The 5,238-nt window shown below is 44.2% G+C and overlaps 1 pseudogene; it reads right to left on the bottom strand.

Annotated features, from left to right (window-relative positions):
- Nucleotides 1-3,768: 3,768 nt before the first annotated feature.
- Nucleotides 3,769-5,238, bottom strand: LOC117190369 (annotated as a pseudogene).

Genomic DNA, 5,238 nt, shown 5'->3' with positions numbered 1-5,238 from the left:
TAAATTCAAATTTAACATCCTTCCGCAGCAGATCTGTCAATGGTTTTGCAATAACAGCATAACCCTCAATAAACTTTCGGAAATAAGAAGTCAATCCTATGAAACGCTGCACTGTTTTTTTATCAACTGGCACTGGGAACTTTTCGACTGCCCTCGTCTTCTCATCACTTGGTCTTATCGTATTCTTTTCTATTATATACCCCAGAAAATTAACCTTTTGTCGTAACAGCTGACACTTTCTCCAATTTATACGTAGCCCATTCATTTCCGCTATCTTCAGTACTTTTCTCAACTTTAACAAACCCTCTTCTATATCTTGACTACAAATAATAACGTCATCCATATAGACTGCTGCTTCATTATTCTTTACCAAATCTCTCAACACAGCCATTATAAATCTGGTAAACACCGCTGGAGAATTTGAAATTCCAAATGGTACATATAAAAATTCGAACTGACCATTCTGAGTCACAAAAGACGTATATTTTTGAGACTCGACTTCTACAGGCACATGGAAAAAACCATTCGTTAAATCCAACGTGGTGAAATACTTTGCACCCTGCAGTTTCTCCAACACTGTATCCATATGTGACATTGGAAAGTTATCGCGAACTATTTTCTCATTCAGCTTTCGGTAATCACAGCATAGTCTCTTGCTACCGTTCTTTTTGGGTACCAACACTACTGGTGATGCATACTCCGATGTACTTGGCTTTATAATCTTCTGAGCCAGCCACTCTTCCACTTGCTTGTCCACGATTTCCTGTTCACACAACGGTAATCGTCTCGGATGCTGGAAAACTGGTATCTCATCCACTAATACAATTTTCATTTTTATCGGCGCATCTACATTTCTCTGAGGTTGGTACTTTCCTACCATACCCCTAACCTCTCTAGCATGTACTTCACTGAGATGACCAACATCAATTGAAAACTCCTTCTCAACTTCGTCAATACTTGACATGCAAATGCCTTTATATTCATTAAACAATTCCACGCATGAGGACGATGCTACCTGATCAAGTTTCTTATTTTTATCCTCGCCACAAACTCTACGAACAAATCTTGTTCCTGTCTTAGAAACTTGCATGTCCACATGATCCAGAATAGTCCTTCCTAAAATGGCTTCAAAACCAATATCCTCGTCTGGAATGACATGAAATTCTACCTCCATTCCAATCTCATCGATTTTCACTGGTATCGAAAAGCTACCAAAAGTTACAACTTGACTATCTCCAATACCTGTTAAACATTTCTCCTGGCCGATCAGTTCAAGATTTCCAAATTTCAAAAATACCCTACTGCGAATTAAACACAAATCTGCTCCAGTATCAATCAAACCTTGGAATACCAAATTCGCGTACTTAATATCCTTTAATTCCAAACCTGATGGAGTGAAAATACCTGACGGCTTATTGACGACTTCCTTATCTCGAATAATGTTCGTATTCGATCTCTTTTCTTGTCTGGTTTCGACCTTGACATTACAGCTTGCAGCACGGTGTCCTGGTTGGCCACATTTGAAACAACAAAAATCATTTTTGGGACAATCTTTCCTCAAATGCGATTTGTCTCCACACTTAAAACATTTCCTAAAATTCTCTGCCATCGACCCTTTCACCGAACTCTCACTTTTATTACTCAGCGGCCAATTCTTACTCATCGGCTTGGATCCGCCTCTAGCTTTCTGGTAAACATCGATCTGAAATTTAAGCTCCTTTAAGTTTCTAGCTTGGTACAGCATTGCCTTACTTGCCCTAGCGTCTGGTATACCATCCACAAAATATTCGATTAAACTCTCATCATCTAGTTTAATTGGCTTGGCTATCTCCATTAACGCATACAAAAACTCATGCAACGACTATCCTTTTTTCTGCTGGCGCTTTTGCAACATTCTATGTACTTCTACGGACGACAGTTTAACACTAAACTCATCCAACAGAGCTGCCTTCAACGAATTCCAGTTACGAATATCACGCAAACTACGAACGAAAGATTTTGCTGCACCAACTAACAACTGCTTGGCATAAATGAATAATTGTAATTGACTCCATTGAACAGTAGCTGCGCATTCTTCTAATTCCTCTATCCATTGATTGATGTCGGGGTTATTAGAACCAGAAAATTGTGACACACTACCTGCCACGTCTTTTAGCGTAAACCAAGATTTATACTCTGCCTGTCGCGTACCTGGTTGAACTGCTACGGTATCATCCACTGCTGTTACTACGGACTCATTCTCTGACTCTTCTTCATCCTCAACTGGAAAGCCGTGATGTATTAATAGTCTATCTTGCAAATCGCTCTTTCGTCCCGTCGTCTGCAACGCAAGCTCTCTTAACTTCTCTCGCAAATCTGCGACTCTCAGTGTCATTATCTCTTCAACTTGCATCGTGACGATTTAAATACAAAATAATTGATATTAGCTTATATCTAAGAAAATGTAATTAAATCAACTTAAACAACCTTATTACTGCTGGCCTGTTAACAATTTTCCAGTTAACATCGACTCCGAAAACGCCTTTAAAGTCGTCACTGTTAACGATCGCTTCTCTCTCTCTGTTAACGCTCACCTTACTATGGGTTTACCCTTGTTAACTCTCGCTTCTGCGCAGAACTTTCCAGACTCCAAATTTGACGCACACACACCACCACATCCAGATCTCGCTTGCCTGTCGATGTCGCTGTTGCCGTCCTCTCTTTGTTGCCTTGCCTTACTCTCGCTGTTCGCCGTTAACTCGTTGTCGCTTCCCGAATCGTCGCTGCTTCTGCTGTTACAAAATGGTCGTCTCCTTGCTGCTTGTCTCTTCTTGTAGTTGTAGTCTCCGTCCGACGCAGTGCAACACAACAACAATCAATGTTCTTTGATTCTTGCTGTTTGCTGCCGTCGTTTTGTCGCTTCTGCTTCCTTTGGAACGAACGCACTCAGATTGTCGTCTCTGTGCCGCTTGTCTCCTTGTAGCTCTAGCCTCTCAGACGCAATGCACAACAACAACAACGAAGGTTTTGATTCTTGCTGTGTTTGCTGCCGTCTGCCGTCGTTTTGTCGCTTCTGCTCTCTTTGGAACGAACGCGCTCAGATTGTCGTCTCTGTGCCGCTTGTCTCCTTGTAGCTCTAGCCTCTCAGACGCAATGCACAACAACAACAACGAAGGTATTGATTCTTGCTGTGTTTGCTGCCGTCTGCCGTAGTTTTGTCGCTTCTGCTCTCTTTGGAACGAACGCGCTCAGATTGTCGTCTCTGTGCCGCTTGTCTCCTTGTAGCTCTAGCCTCTCAGACGCAATGCACAACAACAACAACGAAGGTTTTGATTCTTGCTGTGTTTGCTGCCGTCTGCCGTAGTTTTGTCGCTTCTGCTCTCTTTGGAACGAACGCGCTCAGATTGTCGTCTCTGTGCCGCTTGTCTCCTTGTAGCTCTAGCCTCGTGTTCGCCAAAATTTCCAAATACACGCACAAATCTCACTTGCAAATGTTGTTGTCTTGGGCTTATCTTCGGACGAGCCCCCAATTTGTAGTAGTTTAAGTTGCTTGATGGCAACGAGTAACATTTATTTGATAAGTATGTTGGACTTAAAATTATAACAGCTCCAAGTTTTACAAGTATGTTTGTGAATAATTATATGCGTGTACGTCTGATGCGTGGCTGAACTGACAACTGACTATCTCTCTCTCTTGCTATCGGCTCTCTCAGAGCCGATTACTGCTCTATCCCGACGACACGACGAAAACACGACCGCTTCGTGTCTCTCTCTTTCCTTCGTTTCCTACATATATGTACATGAGTTTATCAGATCGTTCAGATCTCACTTGCCTGTTCCGTTCCGGGCAATAAATAGTTCGCGTGCTGTCTTGCGCAAAGTTTTGCCATTGACATTGGCCGGCAGCTTGTCGGTGAACTGGACTCCGGCATGCAGTTGCTTTTGCAGTGCAGGTAACCGCTTGGCCACGTGATCCGAAATATCCTTTGCTGTTACTATAGCTCCATTAGCCTTGACCACGAAGGCGTCGGCAGCATCGCCCTCCCGCTCATCGTACACTCCAACGACGCACACGTCCTGCACTTGCGGCAGCTCCGAGATGACACTCTCGATCTCAGTCGGCCAATAGTGAAGGCCCTGGTACTTTAGGATCTCCTTTTTGCGATCGGCTATGTAAAGGATGTTCTGCTCATCGAAGTAGCCCAGATCGCCGGTGTGGAACCAGCCCTTCACGTCCTGCATCTGAAGTGTAGCCTTGGGATTTCCGAAGTAACCATTCCATGTCTGCCCCCACATAGATCTCCCCAACTTCATTGTATGTCAAGTTCTTTCCATCCTCTTCCACAATGCGCATTCTCACACCCGCGACGGGTTTGCCAACCGAAGCTATATTGCTGATTCCAATACTACTCGTTATGATAAAGGTCTCCTTCAAACCATATCCAGAGGTAAGCATCGCATTCTTGCAGAGCTCTTGGGTCCGCTGCAGGGTGGCCATCGAAACCGCACCGCCGACATAGTGCACGTTCTTTAGGGGTGCCAGATCCTCCGGCGTGGCTTCTGGATAACTTATCAGGGCAGAGAGATGGCGTGGCGGCAGCACGGCACAGTCGATCTTGTACTTCTTCACCAGCTGCACAAAGTACTCTGGAGTGAAGGGTTTGCTGGTAATGATTCGAGTGGCACCAAACGCAATGCTATAGATAAATGTGACCACGCCGGTGACCCAGTCCAAGCCACTCGATGATAGCATGCTCAGTTCGCTGTTGATCAGGCTGTGCAAGAATAACAAATTTTCCATATTACTCAGAAATTGATAGGCGATACTCTTGATGGCAGTACCAACCTTCGTCTTGATCCGGATTAACCGAGTGGAATGGTGTTCCATTCATTAGGCAAGCCACTCCCAGGGGCATTAAGTAAGTACAGTTCTTAGCAACAATGCCAATAACATCCTTGTTACTGAGCGTACGCTTCTTGAAGTACTGAGCAATCCGAGTGGCCCAGGTGAGACCCTGTTCGAAGGTGACTGTGACTCCATCAATGTCGTTTATCTGCAGTGAAGTAGAAATCTGTAGGTGGGTCTCTTCGGGGCGAACCCAATTGGTTCTGACTCACCTGCCACACGATCTTGGGCCAGATCCTTATTGTGTTAAAAATAATTTTACCAATGGACGTGTCATAGTGGTATAAGGGGCTGCGTTTGGCTCCACTCCAAATTCTCTCCTTCTCATCGTATGTCGTGTGTATTCCTGCCAT

Source organism: Drosophila miranda, assembly GCF_003369915.1.
Source record: "Drosophila miranda strain MSH22 chromosome Y unlocalized genomic scaffold, D.miranda_PacBio2.1 Contig_Y1_pilon, whole genome shotgun sequence".
NCBI classification, from domain to species: Eukaryota; Metazoa; Arthropoda; class Insecta; order Diptera; family Drosophilidae; genus Drosophila; species Drosophila miranda.
Note: the sequence above shows the minus strand (reverse complement) of the source record. Positions and strands in the feature narration are given on the sequence as shown.